At 39.2% G+C, this 19,312-nt stretch overlaps 1 protein-coding gene across 6 annotated transcripts in view; it reads right to left on the reverse strand.

Moving 5' to 3' along the window:
• The window catches only part of LOC108002125 (neuroligin-1), a 56,810-nt gene that overhangs the window by 26,715 nt on the left and 10,783 nt on the right, over window positions 1-19,312 (reverse strand). The gene's annotated exons all lie outside the window — the stretch shown is intronic.

Below are 19,312 nucleotides of genomic sequence, written 5' to 3' on the forward strand. Positions count from 1 at the left end.
TTTCCTCTTTTTTCTTTTGAAACACAATAAATTATTACTTCCTAAACTACTAGTAAAAAAAAAGAGGAAAACAATTTAAGGCGAGTTATATTTAACGACGACGTTTAAAAACATCCCTGGCGATTGTTCCTTCGCAAAACTCGAGTAACAAAATTTGCATACCGTCTCGCGCGAGAAAACAGTTGAAGGAAAGATAAGTTGAAGGAGGGGGGGAGTTAAAACTGGGGAGAGGCAGCCGTAAAGAAACATCTTGTCGCGTGACAAGAGTTTCGTGTAAAATCCCTCGATAACGAGCAGCCGTGAAGGTGCAGCTACAACTTTAATTTAGAAAATACAGTCGAGCAATTAACTTAAAAGCGAACCAAACACTCAGGCGCAATTGCGAATAACGTTGCTACTCCTGCAACAACGGATCACAAGCAACCAAATATTGTCCGGTTTTTTCAATTAATAAATGGAAAGATGGAAGGAAACCATTGGTCGATTGGTCGTGTGATGGAATGTCGAGCAAATACGTTGCGTACGCGTACGTGTGGATCGATTAAAATTAAAATGTAAAAAAATATCGCGCGAAATATTTTTAGGAAAATTGATGAAAGGAAAATCGAAAAATTCATGGACCATTTTCTATTTCCCGGATAATAATCGATTCTTTTTTTTTTTTTGTAAAATTTTGTTTTTGAAATTCAAAGATAATAAAATTTTTTCTCATAATATGAATGTATCGTAAATAAATTTTATAAATATTTGCACAAAACTGTGTATCAAAATTTATGGAATAAGCGAAGAAAGTAAAAACCTATGTATTCATTTAGAAAGATTCTTTCTAAATCATACTTTCGAGTAATCATCTAAAAAAGTAATTCTCTTGAGAACAGATATGGACGAAGATTTTTTCCCTTGAAACAATATTGAAAACTTTGATTCGATCATTGGAATTTTCAATCGTATGCAGATCTTTAAAACGATATTTTATTTCTAAAAAAAACTATCACTGTTATTTCAATAACAATCCAGGCGTTTACTTTACAAGAAAAAAATCATCGTTGCAAGGAACCCACACTATAATTTCATTGTACATTCATTTTTCAAGAAACCCACTTTTCACGGTCAAATTCCAAATCCACCCCTAAAAAAAATCATCGTCAATAACAATCTAACAAAAATCTAAATTACACTTTGCCAACACGGAGCAATGAAACAAAAATTCCACTTCCACATCATTCCAAAAGTGGGCAAATCTTGTTTCGTCATAAACAATCGTTCACGTTGTAAATTCCATAAAGCCAACCATAAAACTATCCGTATTCCGTGAATAGGAGATCGAGCCTCGAAATCCTCGTTGCATCGTTACGTCCCATCGTGGTCCAAGTCGTCCCGTGGGAAGAAGCATCACCGATTCATGAAATCGCATAATCGTCGGCGAACGAGCCACAACAGTCGGTTCAAGCGGTGGCAGAGACGAGACGAGACGAGACGAGTCGGTCCACCTGTTGCGAATTCTGACACGACACGAGCGTTGCTATCGGTGCCAGACCGGACGGACGGATAGATGACTAGACAGGGGTTCACTATCTTCCCACCATCCGGTGCACCATCCAGAGATCGTATCACGGATAAATTTACGGTATTTTGCGTTTACCTCGCCGCCATCCGCCCCGCCTAATCTTCCCTTATCGCGCACCCAGTCCGATCGAGCAGGATTACCACGGTTGCCAATCCAAATCTTACCGGATGGCCTGCGCTATCTCGAATGTGATTGCGCCAATGTTCAGTGCCGGTTAAATGTTGTCGTACTCGAGGATGGATTCGTTCTACGATATTTTATCGTGACTCTTTCGAGTGATTTGGAAGATGGTGAATCTTTTGTATTTCGTGATCTTTATATTTATCGTGATTCTCAATCTTGGATGTCGAATTTCTGGTAGATTCGTCGTTTACAGGATATTTTGTTTCGATTTTCAGAGTCGAGTATATATATTTGGTCGAGTGATTTGGAAGATGGTGAATTTTTGTATTTCTTTATCTTATCGAAATCTTGACCTGCGCTATCTCGAATGTGATTGCGCCAATGTTGAGTGCCGGTTAAATGTTGTCGTACTCGAGCCGCAGGATGGATTCGTCCTATGATATTTTATCGTGATTCTTTGCAGTATTTTTTGTTTCGAATATATTTGGCCGAGTGATTTGGAAGATGGTGAAACTTTTGTATTTTGTGATCTTTATTTTTATCGTGATTCCCAATCTTGGATGTCGAATCTCTGATTTCGTCGTTTACAGGATATTTTGTTTCGATTTTCAGAGTCGAGTATATATATTTGGTCGAGTGATTTGGAAAATAGTGCAACTTTTGTATTTCATGATCTTTATTTTTATCGTGATTCCCAATCTTGGATGTCGAATTTCTGGTAGATTCGTCGTTTACAGGATACTTGTTTCGATTTTCAGAGTCGAGTATATATATTTGACCGAGTGAATTGGAAGATGGTGAATTTTTGTATTTCTTTATCTTATCGAAATCTTGACCTGTGCTATCTCGAATGTGATTGCGCCATTGTTGAGTGCCGGTTGAATTTTTGCATTTACATAAGTCTACGTAAGAATTCATCGGTCAGTAAAGAAATATTCTATGCTTCATTCTAAGAATCATGCTTCGGTTATATACAAGGTGTGCCTGGATTAAACGATCATCAGTTTGATGATTTACAACTACACGTTCTACGAGTGTAAAATAAGAAAAGAATATTATATTACATACTTACGTTAGATTTTTATCCTTCAAACCTCAATTCAAGAGACAAGGGATAATAGAAGGGATTAATAGTGCATTCACTGATGAGCAAAAATAAGATAAAAGAAATTCGGAGAGCGATAAATTCAGTTTCCCTAAGACGTCAAGCTGTTACATTCGTAACAGCACTTTGAAATGGAAACATAAACTATTTTTCGATGTGATAAAGCATTTGCAAATTTATGTTTATATAACATTCTTTTCTTATTTTTTAATATCGTACAACATATCGATACAAATTTAATCGAATTCGTCATTATCACAAAATCTTATTCGAATTTCTCACGATTTCACGTAATAAGAATGAATAATCTATAAAAAATATCGTACTTAATCGAGTAATTTAATTAAAGAACATTGAATTTTTCATAGATTCATCTGTATATTTATCCTACTGTAACCATTACAGTATGAATTTTGATCGGATCGATCTAAAGTTTTACGACGAAGAAAAATATCACTGTAATGGGATCGTTATAGAATTTTGTTTCGACTTCGATTTATAAATTCGATTTCGAGCCGAGCAACGAGCTAAAATTTTATTTTCAACTCCGGAGAAAGAATTCTAATTTGCATTGAATCGAGTCTTGGGAATGGTCTCGATCGCACGAGGAACATCCGAAAGGAAGAAAAGTCGAACGCCCCGGTTAGGATCCATCAAGTGAACAAAACTCGCGATCGAGGGGGAGGGGAATTTCCAACCGTCTCGAGATCTTAACGAGAGATCTTGAAATCGTTAGCGGGGGAGGGGAGGCGCGGCTCGAATTTAAAAATATCCCAAAGGAGTTGGCTCTCGAGGGGAAACGTAGATCAGCTTGCCTCTCTCCCTTAATTACCTTTCACGGTATCGTGAAAAAGGAAAGCGCGTGGCGGAGGAGGAGGAAAAAGAGGAAGAGGAAAAATGGAGAGGGGAAAAGAAGAAAAAAGGTCTCTTACTCTCTCTCTCTTTCTCTCTCAGAAGAAGAAGAATTAATCCTTCCCCGACTCGTGACCTGTTCCATGCACGTCCGCTCGATTTTATCGGACCCCGCACACGCTTTCAGGGGCGAATGAATGTTCGGGAAATGCGACGTTTTCCAACCAAGTGGAGAGGTAATAAATTACTTCACGCCGACAAAAATTCTCCTCTCCTTTCTCTTCATCCGGCTATATATTTTTTCGTTTCAATTATATTCTCGGATCACGATACATCTCTGACCAAGTGTACCATTATTTCGTGAACAATAATAATAATAATATTTCCAACGATCTTACGCTTAATAAAATAAGATCAAAGAAGCTCGGGTCACGCGAGTTACATCCAATATACGTGACCCAAATGAACGTACCCTTCGATTAAAAATACCGAAGGGTCGCTAAATGTTGCGTTACGCGTTTACACGCTCGTTTTAAATTTTAAAAACCACCGTGGTTACATTATTCCCGCAAATATAAAAATCAATCTCCTACGCATACCTACCCAATAATCTCCGTAATCTACTTTCCTTTAACTCCTCTCATCTATCGCTTATACACACATATATACATATTACGCAAGTATACGTTTCTTCTCTTTTCCTCGATTCTTCGATTTCCTCTCTTCTTCTCGGTCCATCCTGCGAAGACGGTATGCGAGAGAACGTCGAACAGACGCGAGGCCACCTCACTCCCGCGGTGCTTGCAGGTTCTTTCTCGTCAATTCGAACAATCATCTGCAATGCACTACGGAATTGAAGAGGCAACGCGATTACACGCCGCATGTAAATGTTTCCCGCTCGCGCTCGCTCCTTCCACAGCCTTCTCCGCTTCTTATCCTAGCCCTTTTCGCTCTCTTCTTTAACGTCTCTTCCCCTCCCCCCTCGCCAAACCAAACCCTCGCCATTCTTCCACGGTCACGTCCGATTCTCCCGTTATAAATGGAGAGAGAGAAAGAGAGAGAGAGAGAGAAAGAGAGGAAGAGGAGAAGGAGGAGGAGGAGAAGGAGGGCAGCAATTTTCGCCGGTTTTTCAGATAAGCCCGACCTCTCATCCGTTTTCATTCTTTTTCCCTTCCTCGCTCCCTTTGATGTCGCGGGACGATATTCCCGCGCGCAAGAGGATATGCATGCATTGTCGCGGAGAGAGAGAGAGAGAGAGAGAGATTACACGCGGCACGGTGTGGAAGGAGAGGAGAGAAAGAGGGAAGCTGCAGTCGAATGGAATCGCGACTCGTTAAGCATCAAAGTTGGCGAAACGAGAATTTTACACTGGGAATTTGATACGCGGCATTCGAGTGACTGGTGGAGTACCTCCTATTGCATAGGATTCTCTCGTTTTCTTTTTTCTCTTTTTCGAAATCGAGCGTTTTATCATTGGTATCGGAAAAATTCTTCGTTTCGATCCGACGGAAATTATTTATCGTCGAATTGTGATCGAATCCGCGCTCGATTGGAAAAGATTCAAGTTGGAATTTAATAAATTTTTTCAAAGTTCGATAAAAATAAATAAATAAATTAACGAACGGTGCGTCGCGTCCCGACGAAATTATAAGGTATAAATGGTATTAAGAGTTGGGAAGAGCTTCTTGTCGTTGTCAAAGTTGAGGGAACGTAGTAAGAGAGAACGTAATCTTATTTATCTTCGATTCAGTTCACGTAATCGCGTTAAACGAATGGAACCAATTATATTTCATCCCCCGTGCGTGTTTGTATTTTTGTTTGCGCCCTAGTTTGTCAACTATTTTAACGGAGCAAATTAATTTATACTCGCACACAGTTCACGCAAATTACGTTATAGTTTGCGCGCTAGAGAATCTTACTCTAAGAATCTTTCTACGAGCAACCCTCCAAACGCATGCGTTTGTAATTTTATCGTCGATAAAAAGAGAATTAATTTTGTGTAACAATTTTTTCTAACTGTAAGAAGAATCTTATTCTAAAATTCCATCCACAAATCTCGCGTTTTCCAAATCTCGTAATCCACTTTAACGTAATATCACATTTCACGTGTTTCGGTAATTTTACTCGAATTTTCGCTCATTCTGCTCACTGTTTCATCTTTGCCTGCTCATTTCTCTCTCACTCTCTCTCTCTCTCTCTTTCTAAATATTCAACGCCACGACTACAACACACCCAAATTTCAGACAACTTGGTTTTTATCCTAGTTAAAATCCATTGTCAACATCCATTCGGTTACATATTCACATCTCGCGTTTTAGTAAGTCCCATTTAGTTGCCAACATTCGTTTCCATCCTTCTAATACAATTCAACGTTCTCGCGATAATTGCCCCTAATTTGCCGAGTTTCAATTCTCTCTTTTCTCTCGTGTCGCATTAAGTATATCATAAATTCTGGTAACATTTTTTCAAACAATCCTATTCACGGTTCGACTCAATCAACTCAAACGACTACTTTCTTAATTTACCAAATTTCAGATGATTCCATTCTTTCCAGCATTAAACTACCAATTAGACTGTATTTCAACAATCCTCCGTTTATAGCAATATTATAGCATCTATAATTCCTCACGGTTCGACTGAATCGCAATCGCATCTTCCTTAATTCATTCCAAATTTCAGATGATCTCCATTCTTTCTCGTCGCATTTCACGACAACCCCCCGTTTGTATCATATCACATTACCTCCATTACAGCAAAAGCGACGCATCTATTATAATTGCTGGAACGAAGGATTTTCGTATCGTTACACAGATTCGCATCGCACATTTTCACATTTTCGGAATATTCAGCCGTTCCAACCGTCATCGTTGGCCAACCTCATTTGTCCCGGCACACGCCCCTCCAACCCCCAAGTATTCAACGTCACAACCACGACCACCCTTAATTTACCAAATTTCAGACGACTCCGCTTTTTTCCCTCTCTCCCCTCCCCTCTTTCCCCGTTTTAAACTCGTAAAGTTTAGCTGTTCGGCTTTCATCCACGGCTTTCGCCTCGCTTTAACGCCCGGGGGTTAATTCCTCCGTGGTAAAAAGGAAAAAAAAGAAAAAAGAGCGTTGTGTTTGGAGCGGCGGTACAAAGCGTTATCACTTTTAATTACTCGTTTCCAGCAGGCGACGCAGCGATAACGCCACCCCTTTAACCGGACGTCCGCAAAATAACGCTGTCCATTCCGCTTTAAAACACATTCCCCTTTCCTCCCCTTCGCGCAACGTGACCGGTCCTTCAACGTCGAAACGGGAAACGACAAGTTCCGCCGGAATATACATCGAAACGCCGGATGTTCGTTACAGGTGTCGGTACAAAACGTATTCTGTAATTCGGTTTGCTCTTCGTTTCTCTTTTTTTTGCTTTTGTTTTTTTTTTTTCACTCTGAGCTCGGATCAGGAGGCCTTTGTTCTCGCTTTTTATCGTCGTCGTTCGATTCACCAGTGTACAAGGGTTAAAGATTTTTGTTCAAGTTTTTACAAACTCGGGTGAAAAATTAATAGGATAGCTCGTTTCGCAAAATTATTTATTTCGCACTTAACGCTGATAAAAAGAAATAGTAATTCGGTTCGTTTTCCATTTTTCTCGCTTCGGATCAGGAGGCTTTTGTCCTAGCTTTTTATCGTTGTTCGATTCGTTGTAATACATACGTAAACGTTGTACACGAGCTAGTGTGCGAGCTAAATCCTGCACGATTTTTATTAAAGTCTTTATAAACTTGAAAAATTAATAGACAGTTCGTTTCGCAAAAGTTTATTTCGCATTTACGCCGCGTTAAAAAAAAATGGCGCAACGATTAAAGTTGATAAAATTTTTCGTTATTTCAGAAATAACGGGGAGAAATAAATTTATCACGCGTTCGAATCGAATAAATCATTTTCGAATAATATTTTTATTTGATTAAATCAACCTGCAAATAAAATAATAGATATGGCCGCTCGCGCGAGGAAAAATTGTATTTTTTTTATTCCTTTTTCCGTGCAATTGACAATGTTGAAAACCGGTAAAAACAGTAATTATTCCGCGAAATATTAAAAAAAAAATTAAAAAACAAAAAACAAACGAATAATAATAAAAATATCATTCCGGATGTAACCGTCGCTCAAACGTTTCATCGCTCGACATTTATTAAAAAAAAAAAAAAAATGTTCAAAGCGATCGAACCCAAATCTCCTAAACGATTCTTATTCTTCCAACGTTGTTCTCTTCTTATTTTTTTTTTCTCTTTCTCTCTCTCTCCGTATTCGTCACCAACATCGAATCATCCGAGCTTCGAGCTCTATTGGACGAGAAAATTTGTACCGGCAGGAAATGACGGGGAGACCTCTCTCAATGCGCTCTATTATGCGCTCTTACCTCCGCAAGTGCCTCCCAGAATCCGATATTATCTCGCGAGCGAGCGTCTCGAATATGAAGTCGGTTCATGCCGCGCTGATTTCATGAATCGTAACGGTGAATTACAATTCGGCCATTCGGGTTTAACGGCCGCGACACGCTGGATCAAGGGTTCTGGATTCGAAGGGTAGCAACAAATGAAAATTGACGTTTTCCAAATCGACGAGTTCGTGATTGCGACAAATATAAATTGCCTCGATTATCGCCCCATTAACGAACGCGCGCGCCATGCGGATTTCCTATTCGATGATTAAACTCAAAATATACATATATATATATATTGTAAAATTTTTAAAAATTAGGAAAGAGTTTGGTTTTCGTTTTGCATAAAGATTGAAAGGAAATTTTTGATTGAAAAAATTTTTTTTTCTTTTCGGTAATTTTTGAATTTGTCTGGTATTTATCGTATTAAGGGGGGGTGGCAAAACATCGGTGAATTGTTCCATTGATCCCAAAAATCGATATTTGTTATAGAAAATTAAGGGGAAGAGATTCGCAGACGAGAATTTTTTAATTAAATCGCTCTTTGTTCGTTCGTCTCGAACGCTTTATCGAATTAACACCAGGCGCTCCTCCGGTTATTCCACTTCTCTATCAATTAATCGACTTCGTTGGAAATAAAAACTTATAATTTTAACGAACCAGAGTTTCGTACATTTCGATTGTTCCATGTTCAGGATATTTTTCATTAATCCCCGTTTCACCTAACATCCTCCAATTATCGCAACGTTCGTTTCGTTTTAAATCTTCAATTAACCCTCTGTACGGGCGCTTTCTATATTTCCTACCGAAAATCTTTCCTACTGTTATACTCGTTAACGACTTTTCACGTCACCGCAGTATTTTCTCGTAGGAAAAAAAAAGAAAAATAATAAATTCCTTAGTTTTCTTCAATAACACGATTAACAAATTTTAGTTACGAAGCAATTCGACTGCTCCTCCATCCGTCGAAATCCATTTTATTCCCCAACTATTTTGGCCCAAGATTCCGACCGACTTTTCAATTCCCCCACGTCTCCACCGTGTAACGTAATTTCCACGCGAGATGCGCGAATCGTCGAACCCGTAAACAGGTTCGTTTCGAGTCCCTCCCTCCTCGCCCTCGATGATGGGGAACGCGTAACTCCCATCGAGGATTGGACGAGGCTAATTGCGCCAATTACCCTCTCTCGCGACAACGAATATTCATATCGCGGTGGGAGCGCAACGTCACCCGGCCAGGGAATAATAATCCCGGACAGCGTGAAAACTTAATCCTCGAATGGCCGAAACTACCAAGTTGGAGGGCTGAAACTGGCGCGCCCTTCCCCGCCAAATCGCACCCGGGGGATTAGGCGCGGATAAGCCCAACCATCTTCCGTAATAATTGTGACAACCGGTGTCCATTTTGCAACAACGATCGTTGCAACGAAACGAGATGTCTTTGGCGAGTCTTTTCCCCCCGCAAAAGTTTAAAGATGTGAATTAAATTGCAAAAGAATCCACAGGACACGTTTTTTCCATTCTCCCCTCGAAAGGTATCGAAAATTTCGAGTAATATAAATTCGTTTATTGGTCCCAGCGTTTCGAGCAATTTTTACGGAGAAAAATAAGGAAGAAGGAAGACGAAGGGGGCGAGAGATGATGTATTATACGTATAAAGATACACGTGATAGACGGTTATGGTTTCGGAGTATCGTTTTAAAGTGGCCATTCGGGGTAAAGGGTCGTTGGAATTTATGAATTTACATGGTCGTTATAGAACGGGAAGTAGGTCTGTAAAAATATACGACGTACGGTCGACGATGAAGCAAACAACCGTTAACAATATGTATTATTTTTTTTTTTCTTTGTTTTTAATTCAGACTAGCTATTGTAAATTTTGAGGGCGTGGGTAATATTTTCGACTTTTTTTTATTTTTTAGTTTCATATAGTTGCAACGTGCGCGGTATTGTACTCCTTTTAAAATAGGAATCGTGGGATAAAATATATTTTTAATAAAAATTGCGAAACGAAACTACAATTACTTCTAACTCGTATACCCCTTATAATTTAATGATTCATTTTCGGTTTAAAACTCGCGTTTACTCCAAAAATAAAAAATAAAATTGTAAAGAGATGAAAAAAATACTCAGAATCGGCGGTATTTTCGTAAAATACGGTAAAATTTAATAGCTTCGAAAATTAAAAATTAAAATAATAAATTTATATTTCTCACGTTATCGACTAACAAGTCGCCGGGATAAAAAGAGAAATAAATTAAGAGAAATTTCAACGCTCGGACTTGCGCGTCCAAATCCTCTTTGCCTAATTCCGTGGAGCACATGCCCAATCCACGAGAATGATTTAATTAGAACGTTCAATTAGTACACATCAGAGACCGCCAAATTGGCGAGCAACTCAAACCCGAGTTTGCCTTATTTCCATCTTGCTTCCTTCTACTCCGTACGAGATTTCGACGAGCAACGTTTCGCGAAACTATTAGTGAAAAACAGGAAAAACTTAATTTTGCAAACACGAACAGATGAAAAAGAAGAAGGTTCTACGTCAAAGGTTTTCGTAATTCACGGTTCAACACGTGTAACAAGGATATCTTCGTTGTCACGTTATGTTCTCGTAGAAGTTGTTGTAACACAATCTTAAGGGAATCTTTGTTGGTTCCGAGAGGGTGAAATATTTAAACAGAAGAAGATTGAATTTCATCGTGGCGAGAACAATGGAGGAGGGATCGTTGTATAACAAGTTTCGACAGCGTTCGATAATGATCGATCAACACTTGACGAGGGTATACGAGTCGTCTTCTTCGAAACGCTATTTCGAGTAATACACGAATTTTCTCGTTCGATTCGAAAAGGAGATATTTTTCACACCTATACATGTATATGTTTAGCACAGTTTAGTTTAACGTCAATTATCCTCGCGCAACCGAAGCGAAACGAATTTCAAACGCGACACTGATTTTCATGAAATATTGAATATCTCTGAAGCACGTTGTAACGAGAACAGGGAAAATTATATAATCTCCGACATTAGCGTTATAATGCGTTCGACCGTCGCGTCGATTAACGCCCTTGCACGCGTGCCTTTGCAACTCGTCGCTGCCAAGTTTAATTCCTCGAATCATCGTATCTCGTTTCGTTCGCCGAGACACGCTTTCGCCGAACGGAAGCAGAATATTTCGCCAATTTTTCTTTTCTCTCTCTCTTATGAGAGACACGTTAAAACTTTGTATCTCGTTAAAAGAATAATAGGAGATTCAAAATTAAAGGATGAAAAAAAATTCGTGGAAAGTTTATCGAGCCTTTTTGAAAAGGAACAAGTCAATTTTCACTGGTTAATTATCTTAATTTCAAAGCGGCCGGGTTTTTTCGGAAGTTTCTCCACGCCCCAATTTCTTCCTACTACTATTGCCATTAGCTCCACGCCTCCGAGACTGCTTTGCTTTTCGCACTCCAATTCTCCCCGCTACTCTTTCACTCTCGCGATATATAATCCCACTCTTTAACCGTACTCTTCGATCATATTAACGTATATATACGCATCTTTTCTTCTTTCAAACAACTCTCGTACACGCTTTAATAATGTCTCGAAAAATCACAATGCGTGGAAAATTCGACGTGAAAAATACCACTGTTAATGTCTACATTCTCCAATACGATAATAATAATTTTTCGTTATAATTTTTCTTAGAGCAATTACAGCTCTACTCCAAATCAAATTTTAAAGACTAATAATACGATCAATATCGAAAGCGAATAAAAATAACGTATTTATCATAGCCGTTAATCGTCATAACATATAAACGACCTATCTTCGAGAAAACAAAACCGTAATTCCTTGTAATCGTAATTACAATAATTACGAAAGAAGAAAACTGGCAAACCTGGCCAATCTTCCTTCGCCACATTAATTGTCGTCATTAAATCGGCTTTAAACCCATTTACAACAGCGTCACGTTTTCAGGCTGGTGCGAGAAAAAGGATGCGGTGGGCGTCAAGTCAAATACGTTTCGTCCTGGAGAATCTCATTTAAATATCCGCGTCTGGCCCGCTCCAGTGCCAAGAGGAATAAAGAGGGTGCAACTTGTCCCTTGGAAATTCCTTTCTCTCTCTCTCTCTCTCTTCATATCGAAGGAACGAAACAGAGTAAGCTTCTTACGTGCTTGGAGGAACGATGGTCGTTTCGAGGAGCAACCGTGCGCGCTGAGGAGGGAGGAGAAGGAGGAGGAGGAAAAAAAGTTTCGAAGCGGAATTTTGGATAAACCGTACTTTCGGCTTATCTACTTTGCGCGAGAGAATCCGAGATTCTTGTTTACGCCGAGGGGCGACAATAGGATTCAAGTTTCTGTCGATGATTCTTGTGACGCGAATGCACGAGGAAGCGTAGCAGAAATGAAGCGAGTGGAAATGCTATCGGATCGTTTGATGGTTTTGTGACGCGATTAAGAAGAATATATCGAAAGATGATTAGATTATAGTTGTAACAAAGCGTTACAAATATCCGTTTCTCGAATATATTAATGAGACATCGGATCGATCTTCTTTGCAGGAAGGAGAATTAGTTGCGTAATTTCAAACGGGCGAACTTTACGTAACGATATTAATTGTTTTTTTTTTTTTAATTCGCGCTGCCAATTATTACGATAAAATATATGGAAATAAATCCAGTGAGATTTTGAAAAAATAGAAAAATATTCCAACAAATTTTGAATATATTGGAATAATTTTTTCAACAATGAAAAAATTCGAACGAAAAATTGTTAATTCCTCTTTTTTCTCTCCGCGCGTACGTTACATTATTCCATTCGTCGATCGCGTTTTTCAATTACCTGCACATCGAGTCCTTTGTCGCTTAAATAATTTTAAAAAATATTTTTAAATATTTAAAAAGAATAAAAGTGAAAACGAATAATTAGTAGTAAGTTTTTTTTTTTCTTTTCTGTTAATTATTTCATCAAACGAGAAATTTTCATTCCGTCTCTATTAACGTTTCTATTTTTTTCCTTTTCCTTTTTCTTTTTTATCAAAAGGACGAGAAAAAGTGTTTACCTCGCCTCGTTTTATCACGACGACAAGCAACGATGCGCTAATAAAATCTCTCACGGGCAAATATTTTTTCCAAGAGCTCGACGAGAAGAAACGAAAGAGCAACGACAAAGAGCAGGAGAGAAGGGGGGAAGGGGGGAGAGAACGCATTCTTAATCCTCGCAATGTTACGCGGGGAATCGTTATAAGCGTTCGCATGGCGAGTCTTCTTCATCTTTGATGCAATTTTTAACGTCCTTTTTTTATCCTCGTACACGGCGCTCTCCAGCTCGATTTTATGCACCAATTGCCTCTTTCTCGACGAAAATATCTAAAAAAAGAAAATCTATCGATCGATAGATAGCTCTCGCCCGCGAGATAAAATAGTCCTCGCGAGAATCTATTTTCGATATTTTTTTTTAACCCCTCGATTCGATCGTTGCACGGAAGATCCTCGTGGCTACAAAAAATGTATACTACACTGCATATTTAAAAGTTTAATTTTCTTGTTATAATGGAATAACAGGACGAGTCGATGAATTATAAACGTTCGTGAAAAACATCCTTTAATATTTATTCCGCAAACACGTACCATTCAGAAAATGAAACTTTAATTTTTAATACCGATAAAATAGAGAGTGCTTTCCGTATTAATATCTATATTCGTATTCATAAATCATTGCAAATTATGACTCTGATCGTTCGAATAATCGAGCAGTTCGTAAAATCGTAGGAAAAATGGATCTTCGCGAAATCTTTTACTTTTCTTACTTAACGAAAAAAAAAAACGCGATCGATTGATCAAAATCTTTGAATATTTATCATAAATATTAAAATATCCGACAAAGAGAACAATTTCTTTCGAGGGAGGGAGACTTCTTTCGAGATAATTTTCAAAACAAATTTCCATCCGACTCGTTTCGAACAAATTTGATCAGAACGCATTACTAATTATCGATCTCGACTGCAGAGAATCAAAGCGTTAAATAAGAAAATGCCTTAGGAAAATGCTTGCGGCCGCCAGTCGTCCCATCCGAAATCAAATCGCGCGTTGGAGAAGCCGTTTAAATCAAATCCAATTTGGTGGAAACGATGAATCAAACGCGTATCCCGAATAAATTTCCTCCCCTCCCCCCTATCAAACTCCACTTCGCCTCGACTCTTCCTCTTACTCCACGAACGGAGCTTTTATTTTGATTTTCGAAAATCCATGAAATATGCATTATTTTCGTTCTTGCGCCCCTCCCCCGCGCCTCCCTTCCTTCCAACGCCCGCCAGGAGTCGAACATTGGACCGAGGCCAATTTCATTTCGCGGGAACAATGTGCTGTTTCGATTTCGAATAATAAAACGCAAATTTATATGCGCGCCCTCGTTTCCCCGTCGAGAGCTAAATCACCGAGAAATTTGTCACGCGGGTAAAAACGCGTCCCCGCGATAAAATTCGAGTTATCGTTCGTTCACAACCGTGTAATTAATATATGCGATGGAGGGGAGAAAAAATGACGCGTTTTTCGCACGGCCAGAAAAATGTAAACCGACCGATTAAAAGCACAAGAACCCCCGTGGACGTTTCTTCGGGTATTTTAGAATATAGAAGTTCGTCGAGTGGCAAAATATCACTTTTTCTCGTCCAACGATTCGACTTTTGCTTCGAATCGTTGGATAACAGGGATATCCGGAATTCTAGTGGAAACATGTCTCGTCCTTAGGGAGATGATTAATAGAGATCGGCGATTATTGTCGAGGAGTATTCGTTCATTGCTAGAGAAACGCGTTTAAGGTCGTCGAAACGTGCGCAAATGTGTACATCGACTTAAGTGAATGGTTCGCACCAACATTACCGTGTCACTTCGTTGGACGAGTCGTTGACTTAAACCCATCGTTCGATGCACGCGTTGCAACATCGATTTACAATGTACCTTTACGGAAGGATCCGTTTCTTAAAGGAAAAGTTTTCAAAAGAATTCGCTCGATATGACATTTATGTTATTCGAACTTTTTCTCTTTTTAATTGACTATCCGTTTTTTCGGTACGTATAGATACATGGATCGAAATTGCAAGTGTGAAAAAGAAGTGGCAATACGCGTGAATTCGTTTCGATCGAAGCAGTGAAGTTGACTTTTACTAGCGGAAATGTGCAAGTAGTAGAGCGCCGCGTTGATCAGACGCGACGTTCATTTTTATCCCTCTTCTTGCACTCCATCGTGAAATTATAATATAACCAACTTTTATACCGCCTTTGCCTCTACCACGTTGAATTATCGATTAAAACGATAAAGTATTTAATGAATATGCAACAATACACATGCATAAAAGATGAAATGATCCGGAAAGCTATGTAAAGGAGAATCGAGCGTACAATTTATTAAAACAAACAACTCTTTCTGTACGTGTATACTGTATATATGCAGTATATAATCCAATTATTCAAAGTTGAAAGATTCGATCGAGTATACGGTCAAAAAAACTTCGATTATGTTAATTATCCTTCCCTCTTTGGGAATATCATCATCCATCAATCTTGCGTTAAAAAAGGAGTCTAATCTTTCTACGCGTCCCTCAACAAATTTTCGTCGCTGGAAAACTCCTTTGTCCGATAATACGGTTTCGCGTGCTAAAGTAACAATGTAACAACACCGGTAGACAAAATAACGAATTCCACCTTTTATACCACCGTTATGCATCGTTCAAGCATAGATACGAAAGTATCTGTGGTTCAATGGTGAACACATTGTACGCTGACGTGAAGAAAGATTAATAGACCGGACTTGGAGAGCATCAAAAACAAAAGAAACAAAAATCAATCTTACGAAGAGCCAGCCACCATTTATCCGCCCATCTTCCGTACTTATCAAAACCGAACCTAATCACCGACCTCCTCTCTTCATTAACACCGCGGCCGCTATTAATATCGGATACCACGTTAACTCGAAATTAAGCTCCTCTTGGGCCACGCCCAACGACTTTCCTTAACGACGAGGACAAAGGAAAAAAAAAAAATTATTTCCAAAGGAAATTCCGTTCACGCTCAATCACGAAAAACTTGTCAATTTTGCAAACTTTCATCTCCTCCTACTGACGATAATAATCGTCATTGGCATTCGATCGAAGGGGAATTAGTCAAATTCCGGTTGAAAACTTTTCCAATTTGACTCTTCCCACTGCTCGAAAACGAAGTTCTCGAAAAGAAAAAATTGTACCCCTCCCTTTCGAGTCTTCGACCCGATTCCATCCCCTTATATTCCGTAGAAGAAGCGGCTATTTTCGACTCGTTTAAAGAGCAAGTTGGAAAGGTATAACGGAGAGCCTGGATTTTCGCGTCTCCTCGTTTCGCTTGGCTCGCAATCAGGAATCGCATCGCGACCGATCGATCCCATTCTTTCCTCTCCTCCTTTCTTCCCCTCCCCTCCCTCGTCTTCTTTCCCTTCTTTCGCCGTCTCTCCTCCTCCTCCTCCACTCGAAATCCGAGCAACGAAAATGGGAGGAAGTCGGAGGGAAGATATCGAAAGCTCGGTAATCGGCACCCCCTACGCCTTGCCGCGAAATGCTATCTCCCCTCCCCCTCTTATTCCACGACCCGCTCATTTTTCATGTATCGTGCACAACGGTTTTATCCGGATCTCCATCCATCTTATCGATCGAATCAAAGGGAGTTTAATGGGATGGTTGTCTCGCGAAACAAGTTTTTTTTTTTCTTCGAAAATTGCTCTGCTTTGGAAATTCGTTACGAGGTTTTTAATCAAAAAAACGTAACAATTTCTTTTCGTGATTATTTTGATCGATAAATAAAAAGGACAGTTCGAAGATAGAAAAAAAAATATTTACGATATTTATGATATATCGTTTATGTTTATGTTCGTAGATGGAGGATAAACGCGTTAAATATAGATTGAAAATGTAAATTAATTATTCATATAAATTTTTGTTTCACTATTGAAAATTGTTTTAATACTATTTAAATATAGATAAGAATAGGTATTATACAACAGACATTTGCAAATTTCTATCTTGAATAATTATTATTTCACTCAACTTGGAGTGATTATGTATGAAGAGAATAATAAACTCGCGATCCTCGCCGGAATATTATACGTGACATCGTATTAATTTTCGTAAAATTTTGTTGCGCCCAACGAAAATCATCGCATTACGTTAAAAAATGCGTTTCATTTCGCTTTTTGTATCTTCTCTTCTTAAAAAAAAAAAAAAGAAAGAAATCCTCAATCTCGACAAGAAAGATGAATATTAAATCCAAATTTAATATTGAGATACATTCTCCAAATCTACCCATCGTACGATTCCTATAATTTCTAAAATCTAGAAGAAAGAAAAATTTGGAATTGAGATATATTTTCCTATCCTTCAATTCCTTCTCGCTCTAAAAAAAAAGTCTAAAACAAAAAAGGAGAAAGCTCGCTGTTAAAATTTGACGGAGAAAAAAAAAATACTCTTCTTGAATTTGCTGAAACATCGAGGGCTTAGAAAAATAGGGGGGAAGAGGGAAGGAAGAGAGGGGAGAAATGGTGGAACGGGCAATTGGCAATTGTGCAATTGACGCGGGAACCGCCACCTCTTGGCGAGAACCACTTGGCCGGATGTATTTCTCGTCCGACAAAGATTCGTTCGCGTGTACGTACACGGTTTCGACAGCGTGTCGAAAAAAAAAGAAAAAAGGAAGAAGAAAAAAAAAAATTGCTCGCAACGCCCGTATCGATACACGGAACGTGGGGTGGAACGTGATCCGATTAAACTTATTTCTACCGTGCCGATTTTAATCTGTTGTCCCGAAATAATCCCGTTTCATCGAGTGAACTCGCTCGTACTATTCGATTCGCGATATACGCGATAAGGAAGAAACGGTTTCGACGAGATTCGAGCCGATATTTTCCACCATCGTTTCGCCGACTAAACGTGGACGATAATTTTTACCGTGTAATATTTTTCCTTGCGGAATTTCTGAATAACTTTGAGTAGAATTTTTTCTTTTCTTTCTTTTTCTCTTTAGGGAGTTTGAGAGAGGGCAACAGCGATCTGAGATGAGGCGCAAGGAACCGACCGAGATAGAAAGAGAGAATAAGGAGGTAGCCGAGAACCGTCTTTGCCATTTTCATTTACTTTCGCTCCATCATCGCGACCAGCGATTGGTAAACTTCTCCTCAAATCCCTCAGATCCCTCGATCAGGTAAGGGTTGGTCAAAGAAAAATGAGCGTAGAGGGGAAAGTGGGTGCAAAGGAGACGGAGAGCGACCCTTTTTCGAAAAAACATGTGCGAAGTACGAAGCGTACTTCTCCCCGAATGGGGCGATTGAATCGATCGACGCTAAGCGCACTCGAAAATAAAATTCAAGTGTATATTCCGATCGCGTTACTTTATAATCGAAGAAAATCCTTACAAAAACGGGAATTGATGAAAGAAAAAGAAAATAAGATAGAAATTTTTAAACGCTAGTCTCGTTTCCCTGAGTAATGCAATTTTTGTAACAATTTGATCTCGCGCAAAATTTTAATTAAATTTTATCATCGCGATACATCTCGACACGATTAATTCGCCGGAACTAATTAGAGTTTCGATCCTAAACTAACGAGATTAATATTTTAATTAATATTTTAAGAATTTCAAATTCTTGAAATTCCTCGAAATTGTAAAATTACAATCGCGAACAACATTTTTGTCGATCGAGCACCAGCTACTACGCCAGGAACGTGGTAAGAGTTGCGTAATGCTATGAAGCAAAACGGGAAAGCGTTGGAAAGGAAGAAGCGACTTATAAACAAACTCCTTCGCGCCAAAAAGACTAATCGTCCCGCCTCTTATCGATATCCTTTCGAATAATCTCTCATTCCCCGAATCTCGTCAACATTCGTATCGATGATACAATCTAACAGCACGACGGAACGTGGAAATTTACGTTTTTATTACTCGATCGCGGTCGAATCGTAAAACGGAGGAAGAAAGCAAGTTACGGATCGAAGAGATCGGGAATGGAGGAGCGGAGGAGGGGAGGGAGGAAAGGAGAGGAAAGGAAATTACGTTTCATCGCATTCGTGACTACCTCGCGAGCCACGGATTATGATCGTTAAACGATAAATGACCGTCGAGAAGCGTGAACGATAAAACGAGACGTGGCTATAATCGCACGTTGGGGAAGACGAATGCGTTAACCATAAAATTTCACTTGACGTCTCGCGTGCGAGCAAACACTTTGGTTATCGTGTC

Source organism: Apis cerana, linkage group LG1 (assembly GCF_029169275.1).
Source record: "Apis cerana isolate GH-2021 linkage group LG1, AcerK_1.0, whole genome shotgun sequence".
Taxonomy (NCBI): domain Eukaryota; kingdom Metazoa; phylum Arthropoda; class Insecta; order Hymenoptera; family Apidae; genus Apis; species Apis cerana.